Source organism: Salvelinus alpinus, chromosome 28 (genome assembly GCF_045679555.1).
Source record: "Salvelinus alpinus chromosome 28, SLU_Salpinus.1, whole genome shotgun sequence".
NCBI classification, from domain to species: domain Eukaryota; kingdom Metazoa; phylum Chordata; class Actinopteri; order Salmoniformes; family Salmonidae; genus Salvelinus; species Salvelinus alpinus.
The window spans coordinates 32,637,746-32,660,163 of record NC_092113.1 but is presented as its reverse complement, the minus strand read 5'-3'; the positions used below and the strand labels follow the sequence as shown (position 1 = coordinate 32,660,163).

General features: G+C 44.6%; 1 protein-coding gene across 2 annotated transcripts in view; it reads left to right on the top strand.

The window, feature by feature from the left end:
- The first annotated feature begins 4,545 nt into the window (after positions 1-4,545).
- Positions 4,546-22,418, top strand: part of LOC139557721 (retinoic acid receptor gamma-A-like) — a 123,064-nt gene continuing 105,191 nt past the window's right edge. The window contains exon 1 of one of the 2 annotated variants that reach the window (XM_071372847.1): positions 4,546-4,733. The gene's annotated coding sequence lies outside the window, so the exon portion shown is untranslated. The remainder of the gene's footprint in view (positions 4,734-22,418) is intronic. The other variant, XM_071372848.1, reaches the window with a different exon arrangement.

Below are 22,418 nucleotides of genomic sequence, written 5' to 3'. Positions count from 1 at the left end.
AACTTTTGGACAAAATTGTATTTGACCAGACACAATGCTATTTTACAGTATACAAATTGACAACAGACTTTCAGCACGCTTATAGGGAAGGACATTCAACAAGCACAGCACTTACGTAAATGACTGATGATTGGCTGAGAGAAATTGATAATAAAATAATTGTGGGGGCTGTTTTGTTTGACTTCAGTGCGGCTTTTGACATTACCGATCATAGTCTACTGCTGGAAAAACTTGTGTGTTATGGCTTTACACCCCCTGCTATGTTGTGGATAAAGAGTTACCTGTCTAACAGAACACAGAGGTTGTTCTTTAATGGAAGCCTATGCAACATAACCCAGGTAGAATTAGGAATTCCCTAGGGCAGCTCTCTAGGCCCCTTAGTTTAAAAAAATCTTTACTAATGACAAGCATTGAGTAAAGCCAGTGTGTCTATGTATGCAGATGACTCAACACTATACAAGTCAGCTACTACAGTGACTGAAATGACTGCAACACTTAACAAAGAGTTGCAGTTCGTTTCAGAATGGGTGGGAAGGAATAAGTTAGTCCTAAATATTTCTAAAATTAAAGCATTTATATTCACTAAACCCTAAACCGCATTTGTATTCACTAAACCCTAAACCGCAACTAAATCTTGTAATTTATCATGTGGAAAGTTGAGGTGACTAAACTGCTTGGACTAACCCTAGATTGTTAACTGTCATGGTCAAAACATATTGATACAACAGTAGCTAAGATGGGGAGAAGTCTGTCCATAATAAAGCTCTGCTCTGCCTTCTTAACAGCACTATCAACAAGGCAGATCCTACAGGCCCTAGTTTTGTTGCACCTGGAATACTGTTCAGTTGTCTTGGTCAGGTGCCACAAAGAGGGACTTAGGAAAATTAAAATTGGCTCAGAAAAGGGCAGCACCGTTGGCCCTTAGATGGACACAGAGAGCTAAAATGTATAATATGCATGTCAATCTCTCCTGACTCAAAGTGGAGGAGAGATTGACTTCATCACTACTTTGTTTGTGAGAGGTATTGACATGTTGAATGCACCGAGCTGTCTGTTTGAACTACTGGCACACAGCTCAGACACCCATTCATACCCCACAAGCCATGCCATCAGAGGTCTCTTCACAGTCCCCAAGTCCAGAACAGACTATGGGAGGCGCACAGTACTACATAGAGCCATAACTACATGGAACTCTATTCCACATCAAGTAGCTCATGCAAGCAGTAAAAATAGGATTACAATACAGAAAAAAATACAGATAAAAAACAGCGGGGACTGTGAAGCAACACAAACATAGGCACAGACATATGCATACAGACACATGATAACATACGCAATTTACAAACATGTACACATGGATTTTGTGTTGTAGATATGTGGTAGTAGAGTAGGGGGATGAGGTCACACACTTAATGTGTTGTGAAATCTGTTGTGAATGTACTGTAATGTTTTTAAAATTGTATAAACTGCCTTAATGTTGCTGGACTCCAGGAAGAGTAGCTGCTGCTTTGGCAGGAACTAATGGGGATCCATAATAAATACAAATACCTGAAAGTAAACTAGCTTATGATAAGGATCGGTTAAAGAGGTCTGTGCTGTGTGGCTTAGTAAAACCACTTCCTCTAGGGTTGGGTTGGGTGCGGATGTAAGGATCAGTTTCTCTCTCACTGCCTGTCTATTAGTGTAAACATAAACAACACAAGCTCCACACAGGAGTACTTTCTGCATGATATGCTGCATTTGGCCACATACTGTATCTGTAAAGCACGTTTTGACAACTGCTGATGTAAAAAGGGCTTAGATTTGATTGAATTTTATGAAGAAAAACATTTCCACAGAGGACTATGTATGGGAATCCGGGAGATAGTGCTATAGACGTAAAGGGAACACAGGGACACAGAGGTTGTAGGAAAGACAACGTGCTTTTATGTGGGTCTAATTGCTTGATTTGATTAAAGAGACATATTTAGGTCAGGGTAAATTGGGATGCAGGCATCAGATTTCTATCAATGGGCCAGTAGAGGACACTCAGGAGGAAGGAACTAGCTTTATTGGGCTGCGTTCCAAATAACACCCTATTCCCTATATAGTCCATCACTCTATGGGCCCTGGTCAAAAGTAGTGCACTGCATAGTGAAAAGGCTGCCATTTCACACGCAGCCTTGCAGTTTAGGAGGAGTACTTGGACAGGAGATGTGATGATGTGTCAGTTAGGAGAAGCCAGGTGAAGGTGTGATGGATGGTATAGAATTGTGTTGAATGTTACGGCAGTGACTCCCTGTCATAGTAAAGCTATAGAGATGACACATGAGGAGGTGGGTTGTATTTGTCTATTCTAGAGACGAGTTAGATGTATATGTTTGGTGTTTAGTGAACATTTTGAAGAATAGAGAAGTGTATTTATATTATGAAGAACTAGTGAGCTTGTGCTAAATTCTAGTAGCCCTTGAGAACCCTGCCCTTTGTTCTAGAATAGGTCAGAGACCAAACGGGTAAAGGAAGGTGCCCGTTGAGCTGTGTTTAAGGGTGTGTTTAAAAGCTGAGGTTTTGTAACCAAAACAATCTGAGATCAGAACATGACCTTGAGAAACCGACACCACCAGGCTAAGACACAGCAGGCATACACCCAGAACCACAAACGAACTCCTCGACAAACACAAACACAGATCTGAAACATATGAGCTCATATGAAGACAGAGCTAGAGAGTGAGAGAGGGGGAGAAAGAGAGAGAGAGCAGGACATGGGGACATGGAGTCATAGAGAGAGAGACATGCAGAGAGAGAGACAGAGAGGGAGAGAGAGACAGAGGGAGACAGAGAGAGAGAGAGAGAGAGAGAGACAGACAGAGAGAGAGAGACAGAGAGAGAGACATAGAGAGAGAGAGATCTGGAGAGAGAGAGAGAGAGAGAGACACACAGAGAGAGAGACATAGAGAGAGAGAGACACAGAGAGAGAGACACAGAGAGAGAGACACACAGAGAGAGAGACAGACAGACAGACAGACAGACAGACAGACAGACAGACAGACAGACAGACAGACAGACAGACAGACAGACAGACAGACAGACAGACAGATTTAGAGGCACCACACCCAAACTGCTGCTCTGCCATTTTACTGGGGACTTCCCAATTGCCTACTACCACTTTGTTTGGTTTGTAACTTTGATATTTTTTTTTTCTTTTCTTGGGGGGATAGACAGATTATTTGGTAACACTTTATAATTACTTTCATTAGTACGCATTTATAAATGGATAGTAAACCTTTAAGTATTTATAATGGATTATTCATGAAAGCTATATAAAGTGTAACTGATACACTTATGGGTTGAGAAAGTCGCTGAACGGGTCAGACATCTTGTAATCCATGTGTCGGTATACATTATGTTTAAAAAGCTTTGGATTTCAGCTCATAGATTAACCTACTGTATTACATACCTACTACATACAACTCAACCCCCTTGGAACTTGGAACTTTAAAGAGCCACTGAACACTCTGATTGGCAAGTGTGTTTTTCTGTTGCTCATTCGAAAAATTTGATTTCAGTCTTGGAGGTGTGTTTCCCGACCAATTCCGCATTTCGTTAATTATGTTTGTATCCCATGAGACACTGTAGACAAGGAAGCCTATTTCACATTCTCAAAATCCCCGGAATGAATCGTTTTTGTCACGGATGTTTTAGTTGAGCAATTTTACATCTACCTAAGTTGTTTGGTGCTGTATTTCTCAAGTTAAAAAATGTGCCACGTGTTGTCTTATGTAAACAAAGTCAGAGCTGCTGGGCAGGTCTGTCTCACTGTCTATGCTATTGGATAGAGAGCAATCACTGCAGCTCTTCACCCCATGTTAGTGGGAAAATAGACTTGTCAAATCAAAACCTAAACTTCATTTACCTGTTGTGACACATGGCTGTTCCAAACTCTGTTTTAGATGAGACTTACTTTATGACCAAAATTATCCTGTTTACACTTTGTAGACAATTTTGACACTAGAATAAAATGTTTCTGACTTGAATTGATGCCACAAAGGCCGATTTCAAAGAGATTTGTAGCTTTTTAATGGCAGTTGCTCTGTAAATGAAGCATACTTAGTAGACTGGTTGAAGTCTGTGTAGATATTTAGTCAAATATATTTAGTATGTCTGCTACCGGTTTTCGACACAGTACAGACAGAATGGAAAGTGTGTGTTCTATAAAGAGAGGATAGAAAATGAGGAGGGGGGGGGGGTCCCGGTACCGGGGACCTTTAGATGAGTCTTTGGGGGGGAGAATAAGGGAGAGGGAAAGAATTAAAAACAGAAGCATAAGCTTTCTAGGCCTTTTTTCTTCCCTCTAGGCATTTTGTGGCCGGTGAAAAAATGTGCTGTATATTTGAAGTTTGGATCACGTGACAAAGGTTGGCTTTATGAATCAGAGAGCATGATTATTTCTTAGTGAGAGAGAAAGAGAGGGGGTGTTGAAAAAGACAGAGTTGGAAAGAGGGAAAAAAGAGAGGGGAGAGAGTGTGCCTGTGTTGATAGAGAAAGAGAGTAAGAGGAGGGAGAGAGAGATGGGAGGGAGAGAGAGAAGGGAGGGAGAGAGAGAAGCTTGCTGCTGCCCTGTTTTACTGTCAAAGGGGCTCTGATGAATGTACACAAATCTCTCCTAATTTTCATTCTGCTCATCTGTCTGTTTGGACCAGTAGCACCCCAGCTAGCGATCTATTAGTCTGTCTGCCAGCACAACATCGGAGTGGGTGAGTACTGTTTTATAGAAACAATATGATCTGTTGTTCTCCTCTTTTTCCATCTATTTTTCTGTTCTTTCTGCTCTTAGAGTTTGAAGTTAAAGCTAGAGACTCTGGGAGAGACTGCAGTTTTGGGAGCGGAAGCTTGAATATGAAAGACAGAGACTTTGAGGCAGAGAGTGTAAAGGGAATACATAGATAGAGAAAGTTGTTCAGGCTTATTCAGGCTTATTAAACTGGACCAGGTTTCCTCCTAGTTGTATTTATTTGTTTCAGAGTGTGTCAGTTCTGTCGGGGTGCATTTGCACAAGTGTATATATCTGTCTCTCTAGTTCTGGATTTGTATGTAGAGTAGCCTATATGAATGTGTGCATGTATTTTACAGTGTGTGTGTGTCTGTTTTACAGTGTGTGTGTGTGTGGGTGTGTTTTACAGTGTGTGTGGGTGTGTTTCACAGTTTACAGTGTGTGTGAGTGTGTTTCACAGTTTACAGTGTGGGTGGGTGTTTTCACAGTTTACAGTGTGTGTGTGTGTGTGTTTCACAGTTTACAGTGTGTGTGGGTGTTTTCACAGTTTACAGTGTGTGTGGGTGTGTTTCACAGTTTACAGTGTGTGTGTGTGTGTGTTTCACAGTTTACAGTGTGTGTGTGTGTGTGTGTGTTTCACAGTTTACAGTGTGTGTGTGTGTGTGTGTGTTTCACAGTTTACAGTGTGTGTGGGTGTTTTCACAGTTTACAGTGTGTGTGGGTGTGTATCACAGTTTACAGTGTGTGTGGGTGTTTTCACAGTTTACAGTATGTGTGGGTGTGTTTCACAGTTTACAGTGTGTGTGGGTGTTTTCACAGTTTACAGTATGTGTGGGTGTGTTTCACAGTTTACAGTGTGTGTGGGTGTGTTTCACAGTTTACAGTGTGTGTGGGTGTGTTTCACAGTTTACAGTATGTGTGGGTGTATTTCACAGTTTACAGTATGTGTGGGTGTGTTTCACAGTTTACAGTGTGTGTGGGTGTTTTCACAGTATGTGTGGGTGTGTTCATGTGTGTCAGTTAGTGAAAGTTAAGAGTGTCATCCCAGAGTGTTTTTATTAGCGTGTGTGCCTACCTGAGTCTGCTTGATCTACACTGTGCATGAGTGGAATAGAGAGAGAGTGTGTGTGTGACTGACCCATCCTTGACCTAATCTTCCCTACTTATTATTGTGACCACATGGACACAGCACAACAGTGTGAGCAGTCAGCCAGGGACTCGGGGACAGACCATTGTTTTCCTCCTTCAAAACAGCAGAACCCAATGTTTCTGGACCGAGGTTTGCCTCTGCTCTCCTGGGCTTAGTTTACTTGTCAGTTTATTGTAGTAATGTCATTCCTAGCTGGGGGTGGTTGTTTTTTGTTTTGTTATTTGTTGTTGATTTAAATCCCCGTTAGCTTTTGCTGAAGCATCATCTATTCTTCCTGGAGTCATCAAAAAACACTAAACATGACAAGTAACAAAACACTGATAGATGATAGACAAGAATAGTTGGGGAAGGTTATACACTTTTCTCAGCAGATAGACCTGCATTCCTGGTTAACTGGTTCAGTTTGGGTGTGTGTGGGGGTGATCTGCTTTAACATTGCAGATAGATTGTAGTTTTCATTAATGTAATTGTCTGCATCACTTCCAATCCCCCATATACAGTGTATAAATAATATTTTACTTATATTATTTCCCACTAACCCTCCCACCCCTCCCATCTATTTCTGAAGACCATCCAGTTTTGATTTCAATTTGCCATATATTTTTAGTTCTGAACGTAGCTTGTTACCGTGGCAGCAGGCAGGCAGGCAGGCAGGCAGCACCACGTTAATGAACAGGTACGATGCTACAGCGACAGTACATTTAGTGCTACATGATGTGAACATTTCAGAGAAACTGTTTAGATAGAGTCCATGTTGTCTTTTCAACCCATCATGTTGTTCTGAACGGTGTGTCTGTTCTGAACTGTGTGTCTGTTCTGAACTGTGTGTCTGTTCTGAACTGTGTGTCTGTTCTGAACGGTGTGTCTGTTCTGAACTGTGTGTCTGTTCTGAACTGTGTGTCTGTTCTGAACGGTGTGTCTGTTCTGAACGGTGTGTCTGTTCTGAACTGTGTGTCTGTTCTGAACTGTGTGTCTGTTCTGAACTGTGTGTCTGTTCTGAACTGTGTGTCTGTTCTGAACTGTGTGTCTGTTCTGAACTGTGTGTCTGTTCTGAACTGTGTGTCTGTTCTGAACTGTGTGTCTGTTCTGAACGGTGTGTCTGTTCTGAACTGTGTGTCTGTTCTGAACTGTGTGTCTGTTCTGAACTGTGTGTCTGTTCTGAACTGTGTGTCTGTTCTGAACTGTGTGTCTGTTCTGAACGGTGTGTCTGTTCTGAACGGTGTGTCTGTTCTGAACTGTGTGTCTGTTCTGAACTGTGTGTCTGTTCTGAACGGTGTGTCTGTTCTGAACGGTGTGTCTGTTCTGAACTGTGTGTCTGTTCTGAACTGTGTGTCTGTTCTGAACTGTGTGTCTGTTCTGAACGGTGTGTCTGTTCTGAACTGTGTGTCTGTTCTGAACTGTGTGTCTGTTCTGAACTGTGTGTCTGTTCTGAACTGTGTGTCTGTTCTGAACTGTGTGTCTGTTCTGAACTGTGTGTCTGTTCTGAACTGTGTGTCTGTTCTGAACTGTGTGTCTGTTCTGAACTGTGTGTCTGTTCTGAACGGTGTGTCTGTTCTGAACTGTGTGTCTGTTCTGAACTGTGTGTCTGTTCTGAACTGTGTGTCTGTTCTGAACGGTGTGTCTGTTCTGAACTGTGTGTCTGTTCTGAACTGTGTGTCTGTTCTGAACTGTGTGTCTGTTCTGAACGGTGTGTCTGTTCTGAACGGTGTGTCTGTTCTGAACGGTGTGTCTGTTCTGAACTGTGTGTCTGTTCTGAACGGTGTGTCTGTTCTGAACTGTGTGTCTGTTCTGAACTGTGTGTCTGTTCTGAACTGTGTGTCTGTTCTGAACGGTGTGTCTGTTCTGAACTGTGTGTCTGTTCTGAACGGTGTGTCTGTTCTGAACTGTGTGTCTGTTCTGAACGGTGTGTCTGTTCTGAACTGTGTGTCTGTTCTGAACGGTGTGTCTGTTCTGAACTGTGTCTCTGTTCTGAACTGTGTGTCTGTTCTGAACGGTGTGTCTGTTCTGAACTGTGTGTCTGTTCTGAACTGTGTGTCTGTTCTGAACTGTGTGTCTGTTCTGAACTGTGTGTCTGTTCTTAACTGTGTGTCTGTTCTGAACTGTGTGTCTGTTCTGAACGGTGTGTCTGTTCTGAACTGTGTGTCTGTTCTGAACTGTGTGTCTGTTCTGAACGGTGTGTCTGTTCTGAACTGTGTGTCTGTTCTGAACTGTGTGTCTGTTCTGAACGGTGTGTCTGTTCTGAACTGTGTGTCTGTTCTGAACGGTGTGTCTGTTCTGAACGGTGTGTCTGTTCTGAACGGTGTGTCTGTTCTGAACGGTGTGTCTGTTCTGAACTGTGTGTCTGTTCTGAACGGTGTGTCTGTTCTGAACGGTGTGTCTGTTCTGAACGGTGTGTCTGTTCTGAACTGTGTGTCTGTTCTGAACTGTGTGTCTGTTCTGAACTGTGTGTCTGTTCTGAACGGTGTGTCTGTTCTGAACTGTGTGTCTGTTCTGAACGGTGTGTCTGTTCTGAACTGTGTGTCTGTTCTGAACGGTGTGTCTGTTCTGAACGGTGTGTCTGTTCTGAACTGTGTGTCTGTTCTGAACGGTGTGTCTGTTCTGAACTGTGTGTCTGTTCTGAACGGTGTGTCTGTTCTGAACGGTGTGTCTGTTCTGAACTGTGTGTCTGTTCTGAACGGTGTGTCTGTTCTGAACGGTGTGTCTGTTCTGAACGGTGTGTCTGTTCTGAACGGTGTGTCTGTTCTGAACGGTGTGTCTGTTCTGAACGGTGTGTCTGTTCTGAACTGTGTGTCTGTTCTGAACTGTGTGTCTGTTCTGAACTGTGTGTCTGTTCTGAACGGTGTGTCTGTTCTGAACTGTGTGTCTGTTCTGAACGGTGTGTCTGTTCTGAACTGTGTGTCTGTTCTGAACGGTGTGTCTGTTCTGAACTGTGTGTCTGTTCTGAACGGTGTGTCTGTTCTGAACGGTGTGTCTGTTCTGAACGGTGTGTCTGTTCTGAACTGTGTGTCTGTTCTGAACGGTGTGTCTGTTCTGAACGGTGTGTCTGTTCTGAACTGTGTGTCTGTTCTGAACGGTGTGTCTGTTCTGAACTGTGTGTCTGTTCTGAACTGTGTGTCTGTTCTGAACGGTGTGTCTGTTCTGAACGGTGTGTCTGTTCTGAACGGTGTGTCTGTTCTGAACTGTGTGTCTGTTCTGAACTGTGTGTCTGTTCTGAACTGTGTGTCTGTTCTGAACCGTTTGTCTGTTCTGAACAGTGTGTGTGTGTGTGTGTGTGCGTGTGCGTGTGCGTGTGCGTGTGCGTGTGCGTGTACGTGTGTGTGTTATACACTTTTCTCAGCAGATAGACCTGCATTCCTGGTTAACTGGTTCAGTTTGGGTGTGTGTGGGGGTGATCTGCTTTAACATTGCAGATAGATTGTAGTTTTCATTAATGTAATTGTCTGCATCACTTCCCATCCCCCATATACAGTGTATAAATAATATTTTACTTATATTATTTCCCACTAACCCTCCCACCCCTCCCATCTATTTCTGAAGACCATCCAGTTTTGATTTCAATTTGCCATATATTTTTAGTTCTGAACGTAGCTTGTTACCGTGGCAGCAGGCAGGCAGGCAGGCAGCACCACGTTAATGAACAGGTACGATGCTACAGCGACAGTACATTTAGTGCTACATGATGTGAACATTTCAGAGAAACTGTTTAGATAGAGTCCATGTTGTCTTTTCAACCCATCATGTTGTTCTGAACGGTGTGTCTGTTCTGAACTGTGTGTCTGTTCTGAACTGTGTGTCTGTTCTGAACTGTGTGTCTGTTCTGAACTGTGTGTCTGTTCTGAACTGTGTGTCTGTTCTGAACTGTGTGTCTGTTCTGAACTGTGTGTCTGTTCTGAACGGTGTGTCTGTTCTGAACTGTGTGTCTGTTCTGAACTGTGTGTCTGTTCTGAACTGTGTGTCTGTTCTGAACGGTGTGTCTGTTCTGAACTGTGTGTCTGTTCTGAACTGTGTGTCTGTTCTGAACTGTGTGTCTGTTCTGAACTGTGTGTCTGTTCTGAACTGTGTGTCTGTTCTGAACTGTGTGTCTGTTCTGAACGGTGTGTCTGTTCTGAACTGTGTGTCTGTTCTGAACTGTGTGTCTGTTCTGAACTGTGTGTCTGTTCTGAACGGTGTGTCTGTTCTGAACTGTGTGTCTGTTCTGAACGGTGTGTCTGTTCTGAACGGTGTGTCTGTTCTGAACGGTGTGTCTGTTCTGAACTGTGTGTCTGTTCTGAACTGTGTGTCTGTTCTGAACGGTGTGTCTGTTCTGAACTGTGTGTCTGTTCTGAACTGTGTGTCTGTTCTGAACTGTGTGTCTGTTCTGAACTGTGTGTCTGTTCTGAACGGTGTGTCTGTTCTGAACGGTGTGTCTGTTCTGAACGGTGTGTCTGTTCTGAACTGTGTGTCTGTTCTGAACGGTGTGTCTGTTCTGAACTGTGTGTCTGTTCTGAACTGTGTGTCTGTTCTGAACTGTGTGTCTGTTCTGAACGGTGTGTCTGTTCTGAACTGTGTGTCTGTTCTGAACTGTGTGTCTGTTCTGAACTGTGTGTCTGTTCTGAACTGTGTGTCTGTTCTGAACTGTGTGTCTGTTCTGAACTGTGTGTCTGTTCTGAACGGTGTGTCTGTTCTGAACTGTGTGTCTGTTCTGAACTGTGTGTCTGTTCTGAACGGTGTGTCTGTTCTGAACTGTGTGTCTGTTCTGAACTGTGTGTCTGTTCTGAACTGTGTGTCTGTTCTGAACGGTGTGTCTGTTCTGAACGGTATGTCTGTTCTGAACTGTGTGTCTGTTCTGAACTGTGTGTCTGTTCTGAACGGTGTGTCTGTTCTGAACTGTGTGTCTGTTCTGAACTGTGTGTCTGTTCTGAACGGTGTGTCTGTTCTGAACTGTGTGTCTGTTCTGAACGGTGTGTCTGTTCTGAACGGTGTGTCTGTTCTGAACTGTGTGTCTGTTCTGAACTGTGTGTCTGTTCTGAACTGTGTGTCTGTTCTGAACGGTGTGTCTGTTCTGAACTGTGTGTCTGTTCTGAACTGTGTGTCTGTTCTGAACTGTGTGTCTGTTCTGAACTGTGTGTCTGTTCTGAACTGTGTGTCTGTTCTGAACTGTGTGTCTGTTCTGAACGGTGTGTCTGTTCTGAACGGTGTGTCTGTTCTGAACTGTGTGTCTGTTCTGAACTGTGTGTCTGTTCTGAACGGTGTGTCTGTTCTGAACTGTGTGTCTGTTCTGAACTGTGTGTCTGTTCTGAACGGTGTGTCTGTTCTGAACTGTGTGTCTGTTCTGAACTGTGTGTCTGTTCTGAACGGTGTGTCTGTTCTGAACGGTGTGTCTGTTCTGAACGGTGTGTCTGTTCTGAACGGTGTGTCTGTTCTGAACTGTGTGTCTGTTCTGAACGGTGTGTCTGTTCTGAACGGTGTGTCTGTTCTGAACGGTGTGTCTGTTCTGAACTGTGTGTCTGTTCTGAACTGTGTGTCTGTTCTGAACTGTGTGTCTGTTCTGAACGGTGTGTCTGTTCTGAACTGTGTGTCTGTTCTGAACGGTGTGTCTGTTCTGAACTGTGTGTCTGTTCTGAACGGTGTGTCTGTTCTGAACGGTGTGTCTGTTCTGAACTGTGTGTCTGTTCTGAACGGTGTGTCTGTTCTGAACTGTGTGTCTGTTCTAAACGGTGTGTCTGTTCTGAACGGTGTGTCTGTTCTGAACGTTGTGTCTGTTCTGAACGGTGTGTCTGTTCTGAACGGTGTGTCTGTTCTGAACGGTGTGTCTGTTCTGAACGGTGTGTCTGTTCTGAACGGTGTGTCTGTTCTGAACTGTGTGTCTGTTCTGAACTGTGTGTCTGTTCTGAACGGTGTGTCTGTTCTGAACTGTGTGTCTGTTCTGAACTGTGTGTCTGTTCTGAACGGTGTGTCTGTTCTGAACGGTGTGTCTGTTCTGAACGGTGTGTCTGTTCTGAACGGTGTGTCTGTTCTGAACTGTGTGTCTGTTCTGAACGGTGTGTCTGTTCTGAACGGTGTGTCTGTTCTGAACGGTGTGTCTGTTCTGAACTGTGTGTCTGTTCTGAACTGTGTGTCTGTTCTGAACTGTGTGTCTGTTCTGAACGGTGTGTCTGTTCTGAACTGTGTGTCTGTTCTGAACGGTGTGTCTGTTCTGAACTGTGTGTCTGTTCTGAACGGTGTGTCTGTTCTGAACGGTGTGTCTGTTCTGAACTGTGTGTCTGTTCTGAACGGTGTGTCTGTTCTGAACTGTGTGTCTGTTCTAAACGGTGTGTCTGTTCTGAACGGTGTGTCTGTTCTGAACGTTGTGTCTGTTCTGAACGGTGTGTCTGTTCTGAACGGTGTGTCTGTTCTGAACGGTGTGTCTGTTCTGAACGGTGTGTCTGTTCTGAACGGTGTGTCTGTTCTGAACGGTGTGTCTGTTCTGAACTGTGTGTCTGTTCTGAACTGTGTGTCTGTTCTGAACGGTGTGTCTGTTCTGAACGGTGTGTCTGTTCTGAACTGTGTGTCTGTTCTGAACGGTGTGTCTGTTCTGAACTGTGTGTCTGTTCTGAACGGTGTGTCTGTTCTGAACGGTGTGTCTGTTCTGAACTGTGTGTCTGTTCTGAACGGTGTGTCTGTTCTGAACTGTGTGTCTGTTCTGAACAGTGTGTCTGTTCTGAACGGTGTGTCTGTTCTGAACTGTGTGTCTGTTCTGAACTGTGTGTCTGTTCTGAACTGTGTGTCTGTTCTGAACTGTGTGTCTGTTCTGAACGGTGTGTCTGTTCTGAACGGTGTGTCTGTTCTGAACGGTGTGTCTGTTCTGAACTGTGTGTCTGTTCTGAACGGTGTGTCTGTTCTGAACTGTGTGTCTGTTCTGAACGGTGTGTCTGTTCTGAACTGTGTGTCTGTTCTGAACGGTGTGTCTGTTCTGAACTGTGTGTCTGTTCTGAACTGTGTGTCTGTTCTGAACTGTGTGTCTGTTCTGAACTGTGTGTCTGTTCTGAACTGTGTGTCTGTTCTGAACTGTGTGTCTGTTCTGAACGGTGTGTCTGTTCTGAACTGTGTGTCTGTTCTGAACTGTGTGTCTGTTCTGAACTGTGTGTCTGTTCTGAACGGTGTGTCTGTTCTGAACTGTGTGTCTGTTCTGAACTGTGTGTCTGTTCTGAACTGTGTGTCTGTTCTGAACGGTGTGTCTGTTCTGAACGGTGTGTCTGTTCTGAACTGTGTGTCTGTTCTGAACTGTGTGTCTGTTCTGAACGGTGTGTCTGTTCTGAACTGTGTGTCTGTTCTGAACTGTGTGTCTGTTCTGAACGGTGTGTCTGTTCTGAACTGTGTGTCTGTTCTGAACTGTGTGTCTGTTCTGAACGGTGTGTCTGTTCTGAACGGTGTGTCTGTTCTGAACTGTGTGTCTGTTCTGAACTGTGTGTCTGTTCTGAACTGTGTGTCTGTTCTGAACTGTGTGTCTGTTCTGAACGGTGTGTCTGTTCTGAACGGTGTGTCTGTTCTGAACTGTGTGTCTGTTCTGAACTGTGTGTCTGTTCTGAACTGTGTGTCTGTTCTGAACTGTGTGTCTGTTCTGAACTGTGTGTCTGTTCTGAACGGTGTGTCTGTTCTGAACGGTGTGTCTGTTCTGAACTGTGTGTCTGTTCTGAACTGTGTGTCTGTTCTGAACGGTGTGTCTGTTCTGAACTGTGTGTCTGTTCTGAACTGTGTGTCTGTTCTGAACGGTGTGTCTGTTCTGAACTGTGTGTCTGTTCTGAACTGTGTGTCTGTTCTGAACTGTGTGTCTGTTCTGAACGGTGTGTCTGTTCTGAACGGTGTGTCTGTTCTGAACGGTGTGTCTGTTCTGAACTGTGTGTCTGTTCTGAACGGTGTGTCTGTTCTGAACGGTGTGTCTGTTCTGAACGGTGTGTCTGTTCTGAACTGTGTGTCTGTTCTGAACTGTGTGTCTGTTCTGAACTGTGTGTCTGTTCTGAACGGTGTGTCTGTTCTGAACTGTGTGTCTGTTCTGAACGGTGTGTCTGTTCTGAACTGTGTGTCTGTTCTGAACGGTGTGTCTGTTCTGAACGGTGTGTCTGTTCTGAACTGTGTGTCTGTTCTGAACGGTGTGTCTGTTCTGAACTGTGTGTCTGTTCTAAACGGTGTGTCTGTTCTGAACGGTGTGTCTGTTCTGAACGTTGTGTCTGTTCTGAACGGTGTGTCTGTTCTGAACGGTGTGTCTGTTCTGAACGGTGTGTCTGTTCTGAACGGTGTGTCTGTTCTGAACGGTGTGTCTGTTCTGAACGGTGTGTCTGTTCTGAACTGTGTGTCTGTTCTGAACTGTGTGTCTGTTCTGAACGGTGTGTCTGTTCTGAACGGTGTGTCTGTTCTGAACTGTGTGTCTGTTCTGAACGGTGTGTCTGTTCTGAACTGTGTGTCTGTTCTGAACGGTGTGTCTGTTCTGAACGGTGTGTCTGTTCTGAACTGTGTGTCTGTTCTGAACGGTGTGTCTGTTCTGAACTGTGTGTCTGTTCTGAACGGTGTGTCTGTTCTGAACGGTGTGTCTGTTCTGAACGGTGTGTCTGTTCTGAACTGTGTGTCTGTTCTGAACGGTGTGTCTGTTCTGAACGGTGTGTCTGTTCTGAACGGTGTGTCTGTTCTGAACTGTGTGTCTGTTCTGAACTGTGTGTCTGTTCTGAACGGTGTTTCTGTTCTGAACTGTGTGTCTGTTCTGAACTGTGTGTCTGTTCTGAACTGTGTGTCTGTTCTGAACTGTGTGTCTGTTCTGAACTGTGTGTCTGTTCTGAACTGTGTGTCTGTTCTGAACGGTGTGTCTGTTCTGAACTGTGTGTCTGTTCTGAACTGTGTGTCTGTTCTGAACGGTGTGTCTGTTCTGAACGGTGTGTCTGTTCTGAACTGTGTGTCTGTTCTGAACGGTGTGTCTGTTCTGAACGGTGTGTCTGTTCTGAACGGTGTGTCTGTTCTGAACTGTGTGTCTGTTCTGAACTGTGTGTCTGTTCTGAACGGTGTGTCTGTTCTGAACTGTGTGTCTGTTCTGAACGGTGTGTCTGTTCTGAACTGTGTGTCTGTTCTGAACGGTGTGTCTGTTCTGAACGGTGTGTCTGTTCTGAACGGTGTGTCTGTTCTGAACGGTGTGTCTGTTCTGAACGGTGTGTCTGTTCTGAACGGTGTGTCTGTTCTGAACGGTGTGTCTGTTCTGAACGGTGTGTCTGTTCTGAACGGTGTGTCTGTTCTGAACGGTGTGTCTGTTCTGAACGGTGTGTCTGTTCTGAACGGTGTGTCTGTTCTGAACTGTGTGTCTGTTCTGAACTGTGTGTCTGTTCTGAACGGTGTGTCTGTTCTGAACTGTGTGTCTGTTCTGAACTGTGTGTCTGTTCTGAACGGTGTGTCTGTTCTGAACTGTGTGTCTGTTCTGAACGGTGTGTCTGTTCTGAACGGTGTGTCTGTTCTGAACGGTGTGTCTGTTCTGAACTGTGTGTCTGTTCTGAACGGTGTGTCTGTTCTGAACGGTGTGTCTGTTCTGAACGGTGTGTCTGTTCTGAACTGTGTGTCTGTTCTGAACGGTGTGTCTGTTCTGAACTGTGTGTCTGTTCTGAACGGTGTGTCTGTTCTGAACTGTGTGTCTGTTCTGAACTGTGTGTCTGTTCTGAACGGTGTGTCTGTTCTGAACGGTGTGTCTGTTCTGAACTGTGTGTCTGTTCTGAACGGTGTGTCTGTTCTGAACTGTGTGTCTGTTCTGAACGGTGTGTCTGTTCTGAACTGTGTGTCTGTTCTGAACTGTGTGTCTGTTCTGAACGGTGTGTCTGTTCTGAACGGTGTGTCTGTTCTGAACTGTGTGTCTGTTCTGAACTGTGTGTCTGTTCTGAATGGTGTGTCTGTTCTGAACTGTGTGTCTGTTCTGAACGGTGTGTCTGTTCTGAACTGTGTGTCTGTTCTGAACTGTGTGTCTGTTCTGAACGGTGTGTCTGTTCTGAACTGTGTGTCTGTTCTGAACGGTGTGTCTGTTCTGAACTGTGTGTCTGTTCTGAACTGTGTGTCTGTTCTGAACTGTGTGTCTGTTCTGAACGGTGTGTCTGTTCTGAACTGTGTGTCTGTTCTGAACGGTGTGTCTGTTCTGAACTGTGTGTCTGTTCTGAACGGTGTGTCTGTTCTGAACTGTGTGTCTGTTCTGAACTGTGTGTCTGTTCTGAACGGTGTGTCTGTTCTGAACTGTGTGTCTGTTCTGAACTGTGTGTCTGTTCTGAACTGTGTGTCTGTTCTGAACGGTGTGTCTGTTCTGAACGGTGTGTCTGTTCTGAACGGTGTGTCTGTTCTGAACTGTGTGTCTGTTCTGAACGGTGTGTCTGTTCTGAACGGTGTGTCTGTTCTGAACGGTGTGTCTGTTCTGAACTGTGTGTCTGTTCTGAACTGTGTGTCTGTTCTGAACTGTGTGTCTGTTCTGAACGGTGTGTCTGTTCTGAACTGTGTGTCTGTTCTGAACGGTGTGTCTGTTCTGAACTGTGTGTCTGTTCTGAACGGTGTGTCTGTTCTGAACGGTGTGTCTGTTCTGAACTGTGTGTCTGTTCTGAACGGTGTGTCTGTTCTGAACTGTGTGTCTGTTCTAAACGGTGTGTCTGTTCTGAACGGTGTGTCTGTTCTGAACGTTGTGTCTGTTCTGAACGGTGTGTCTGTTCTGAACGGTGTGTCTGTTCTGAACGGTGTGTCTGTTCTGAACGGTGTGTCTGTTCTGAACGGTGTGTCTGTTCTGAACGGTGTGTCTGTTCTGAACTGTGTGTCTGTTCTGAACTGTGTGTCTGTTCTGAACGGTGTGTCTGTTCTGAACGGTGTGTCTGTTCTGAACTGTGTGTCTGTTCTGAACGGTGTGTCTGTTCTGAACTGTGTGTCTGTTCTGAACGGTGTGTCTGTTCTGAACGGTGTGTCTGTTCTGAACTGTGTGTCTGTTCTGAACGGTGTGTCTGTTCTGAACTGTGTGTCTGTTCTGAACGGTGTGTCTGTTCTGAACGGTGTGTCTGTTCTGAACGGTGTGTCTGTTCTGAACTGTGTGTCTGTTCTGAACGGTGTGTCTGTTCTGAACGGTGTGTCTGTTCTGAACGGTGTGTCTGTTCTGAACTGTGTGTCTGTTCTGAACTGTGTGTCTGTTCTGAACGGTGTTTCTGTTCTGAACTGTGTGTCTGTTCTGAACTGTGTGTCTGTTCTGAACTGTGTGTCTGTTCTGAACTGTGTGTCTGTTCTGAACTGTGTGTCTGTTCTGAACTGTGTGTCTGTTCTGAACGGTGTGTCTGTTCTGAACTGTGTGTCTGTTCTGAACTGTGTGTCTGTTCTGAACGGTGTGTCTGTTCTGAACGGTGTGTCTGTTCTGAACTGTGTGTCTGTTCTGAACGGTGTGTCTGTTCTGAACGGTGTGTCTGTTCTGAACGGTGTGTCTGTTCTGAACTGTGTGTCTGTTCTGAACTGTGTGTCTGTTCTGAACGGTGTGTCTGTTCTGAACTGTGTGTCTGTTCTGAACGGTGTGTCTGTTCTGAACTGTGTGTCTGTTCTGAACGGTGTGTCTGTTCTGAACGGTGTGTCTGTTCTGAACGGTGTGTCTGTTCTGAACGGTGTGTCTGTTCTGAACGGTGTGTCTGTTCTGAACGGTGTGTCTGTTCTGAACGGTGTGTCTGTTCTGAACGGTGTGTCTGTTCTGAACGGTGTGTCTGTTCTGAACGGTGTGTCTGTTCTGAACGGTGTGTCTGTTCTGAACTGTGTGTCTGTTCTGAACTGTGTGTCTGTTCTGAACGGTGTGTCTGTTCTGAACTGTGTGTCTGTTCTGAACTGTGTGTCTGTTCTGAACGGTGTGTCTGTTCTGAACTGTGTGTCTGTTCTGAACGGTGTGTCTGTTCTGAACGGTGTGTCTGTTCTGAACGGTGTGTCTGTTCTGAACTGTGTGTCTGTTCTGAACGGTGTGTCTGTTCTGAACGGTGTGTCTGTTCTGAACGGTGTGTCTGTTCTGAACTGTGTGTCTGTTCTGAACGGTGTGTCTGTTCTGAACTGTGTGTCTGTTCTGAACGGTGTGTCTGTTCTGAACTGTGTGTCTGTTCTGAACTGTGTGTCTGTTCTGAACGGTGTGTCTGTTCTGAACGGTGTGTCTGTTCTGAACTGTGTGTCTGTTCTGAACGGTGTGTCTGTTCTGAACTGTGTGTCTGTTCTGAACGGTGTGTCTGTTCTGAACTGTGTGTCTGTTCTGAACTGTGTGTCTGTTCTGAACGGTGTGTCTGTTCTGAACGGTGTGTCTGTTCTGAACTGTGTGTCTGTTCTGAACTGTGTGTCTGTTCTGAATGGTGTGTCTGTTCTGAACTGTGTGTCTGTTCTGAACGGTGTGTCTGTTCTGAACTGTGTGTCTGTTCTGAACTGTGTGTCTGTTCTGAACGGTGTGTCTGTTCTGAACTGTGTGTCTGTTCTGAACGGTGTGTCTGTTCTGAACTGTGTGTCTGTTCTGAACTGTGTGTCTGTTCTGAACTGTGTGTCTGTTCTGAACGGTGTGTCTGTTCTGAACTGTGTGTCTGTTCTGAACGGTGTGTCTGTTCTGAACTGTGTGTCTGTTCTGAACTGTGTGTCTGTTCTGAACTGTGTGTCTGTTCTGAACTGTGTGTCTGTTCTGAACGGTGTGTCTGTTCTGAACTGTGTGTCTGTTCTGAACTGTGTGTCTGTTCTGAACTGTGTGTCTGTTCTGAACGGTGTGTCTGTTCTGAACGGTGTGTCTGTTCTGAACGGTGTGTCTGTTCTGAACTGTGTGTCTGTTCTGAACTGTGTGTCTGTTCTGAACTGTGTGTCTGTTCTGAACCGTTTGTCTGTTCTGAACAGTGTGTGTGTGTGTGTGTGCGTGTGCGTGTGCGTGTGCGTGTACGTGTACGTGTGTGTGTCTGTGTGTGACTGAATAATCACAGGGCAGTCCACTGCCCTTTTCAGTGCCTTGGTCTTGGCATTGCACCTGTGTGTGTCTGTGTTTTGTGTGTTTGTGTGTGTTTATGCATGTGTGTGTGTTGCATCTGTGGCACTTCTGGCGTCTCTCTCTCGCTTTCTCTAAGTCAGTGAGTTAGTCAGTCAGTCAGTCAGTCAGTGAGTTAGTTAGTTAGTTAGTTAGTTAGTTAGTTAGTTAGTCAGGCAGTCAGTCAGTTAGTTAGTCAGTCAGTCAGTCAGTCAGTCAGTCAGTTAGTCAGAAGGTCAGTCAGTCAGTCAGTTAGTTAGTCAGTCAGTCAGTCAGAAGGTCAGTCAGTCAGTCAGTCAGTCAGAAGGTCAGTCAGTCACATCTGGCCATCTGTAAAACCTCACTGTCCTCACTGAGTCAGTTAGAGTAGCACCACTCTGCTCTGTGTCTCAGCACAGCGTTGCTCCCCCCGGGTAATGTAATGTACTGTGTATGTTTCTTTGGAGAGACAGATAGAAACAGAGACACTTCTACATAGAGCGGTTGTCCCTATATATTTGCTGTTGCAGGAGGCCTACCATGTCAACACACGGCAACACTTTTCTATCTTTCTTTTACGACTGGCAAATGTTCAAAAAATATATTTTATTTAGCAAATGTAAAAGTACACTGCTATTAATAGTTGTATATGGGATTAATTTAGACAGGCTGTCTCACTGATGTCTTTAAGACTAGATTTTTATGGGTTACTGTTGTTGGGGAATTACCTAAAGGGCTGGACTTATGGCTTGATGTGTTATGCATTACTGAAGACCATGGCAACCACAGCAGCCTCCTAACAAACGTACTGCAGATTTATTTTGAACGTCTTACGGAATGCTAGTTAACACGTTCAGGGACACGACAGACTGGGCTGTGGAGGCTAATCTAATCACACACAGTACACACATCAAAAATACAGGACTCTGCTTTACACACCCACCCACACACACCCACACACACCCACACCCCCACACACACACACACCCACACACACCCACACCCACACCCCCACACACACACAAAGTCAAGAGAGAGAAAGAATGTCACACACCAGTCTAGTCAAAATAACAATGGGAAAACCTTTACAGTAATTGCTAGTTATGTTTGTTGTCCCTTGAATCCAGGGGAGGGTTCAGGCTTTTATAAAGATGCCACATATCATCCTAACTATATCGAAACAACATTGTCACTGCACAAGAGGGAATGCTCGATTAAATCAATACCCAGTTTGTTATTTTGTTACGTATTTATTGGTCTACTTTTTAAAATAAATTGTTTCTCACTTTTGGACATCCCATGGGAATGTGTGTGAGTCAAAATCCTCAGGATATTTCACTATTTCATCACTCTGACAGAGACATTTTTAAACAGACCGTTTGTAAGACACGACTTTGAGGCATAAATCTGGGAGTTGTTGATTCCTGTCTCTGGCAGGAATTTCTATAGCAATTAACTTCCATGTGGTATAGGGAGGGGTTAGGGGGGGGTAGGGAGGGGTTAGGAGGGGGTAGGGAGGGGTTAGGATGGGGTAGCCAGGTGGTTTTAGGGGAACAAGGGGGCTCCTCTCCTCATAACTACACTATAATTAAAAGGGAAACTATCGGCTCACGATTTCCTGTGTCTATTTTTGCAGGTGTGCAGCTCTGATTATGTAAGAGGGATGACAATCACTCCAACCTTGTTCACTTTATATGCTAATGAACTCTTCAGGAATTACTACGTTACACTGGTAGAGGTAGTCCTACATTTTCTCTAGAGATTGAAATAGTAACTATTGACTTCTTACATCCTTTTACATATTCACATCTCAGCCTCTCTCTCTCTCTCTTGCTCGCTCTGTGTCTGTCTCTGTCTCTGTCTCTCTGTCTCTGTCTCTTTCTCTCTCGCTGTCTCTGTCTATCTCTCCCTCTCTCCATCTGTCTCAAAAAGTCTATATGTTTCTACTATGTTCCACCTCTGTTCCACCTCTCTGTTCCACCTCTCTGTTCCACCTCTCTGTTCCACCTCTCTGTTCCACCTCTCTGTTCCACCTCTTTGCCATATCCTAGTGTTGTGTTCTCTTTAGTGCTCTCTTGAACCCCTTAATGCCTCAATGTTAAGCAGCTCTGACTCCACAGCCTTCTCTCCTCTCTGACTGTCCCACAACATCATGGAAAGGAATGACTTCATCACAGTCACACTGACTCTTTTATGTCTCTGTGTGAGTTCTAGATTGTTCCATATTATTTTCCTGCCAGTCAACACAATATGTTCCATCCACCAAAATAGAAGTAAACCATTTTTTCCCATAGGCACTCAGTACTGTATGTGAAGATGTTGGATTGATGTATGATGTTGAAAAAAAGGCTTAACTGTCTGTTGACACTCCCTGGCATACACATCCAAAGGCAATACCTTTCTCTGTGAATGACAAATGATGATATATTCAAGGTAGTAATTAGTTATTATTATGGCGTGACGTTGTTGTAAGAAAAATATGCATCTGTGTTGCCAGGCTTGTAGAAGAACCCACGTGAAGTTAGTTTGACATGATGGAATGTAATGACAGTCCAGAGGCAGTGTGTGACAGTATGGAGGCAGTGGATGGATCAGCTGTCAGTCTGTCAGGGGTAATGTCTAGATGCCCGTAACAAGTTGCTGTATAGGGAAGGGACTCTGTGCTTATTAACTGTGTTTACCATATCTATTTCACACCCAGCTAAGTCTTTCCCACATACAAGGTCATGTTACACTCTCTTATACCATGGCATTGTTGAATACTCATTTCTGATTGGTTTGAAAAGCAATCTAGAGCTTGCATTATCTTAGCAATAAGCCCAGAGGGGGTGTGGTATATGGCCAATATACCACGGCTAAGGGCTGTTCTTACACACGATGCAACGCAGAGTGCCTGTATACAGTCCTTAGCCGTGGTATATTGGCCGTACACCACAAACACCCGAGGTGCCTAAATGCTATTATAAACTGGTTACCAACGTAATTAGAACAGTTAGAGCATGTTTTGTCATACCCGTGGTGTATGGTCTGATATACCACGGCTGTAAGCCAATCAGCATTCTGGGCCCACCCAGTTTATAAACTCTTTTATACCATGGCATTGTTGTATACTCGTGTCTGATTGGCTTGAGGGACATTCTAGAGCATGCATTATTTCCCTGTAACGCACAGTATAATTGCACGGTATAAATCAAAGGATATGAAGTTCATTTTTACATGTTCTTGTTAGAGGTGTGTAACTGGCAACAGGGAAGTCAGGCGCAGGAGAGCAGAAATGGGTAACAGCCGGAGCACTTTAATGATGAAAAAACAAACGGCACCCAGAACAGCAAAATACGGGTTGAAACAACCCGTCGCCAACCAGTCAGAAATGCACAAAACACTTACAACAAACAATTCCACACACAGACATGGAGGGAACAGAGGGTTATATACACGTCAAATAATGAGGGAATGTAAAACAGGTGTGTGGGAAAACAAGACAAAACAAATACAAAATGAAAGGTGGATAGGCGATGGCTAGAAAACCGGGGATGTCGACCGCCGAACGCCGCCCCGAACAAGGAGAGGAA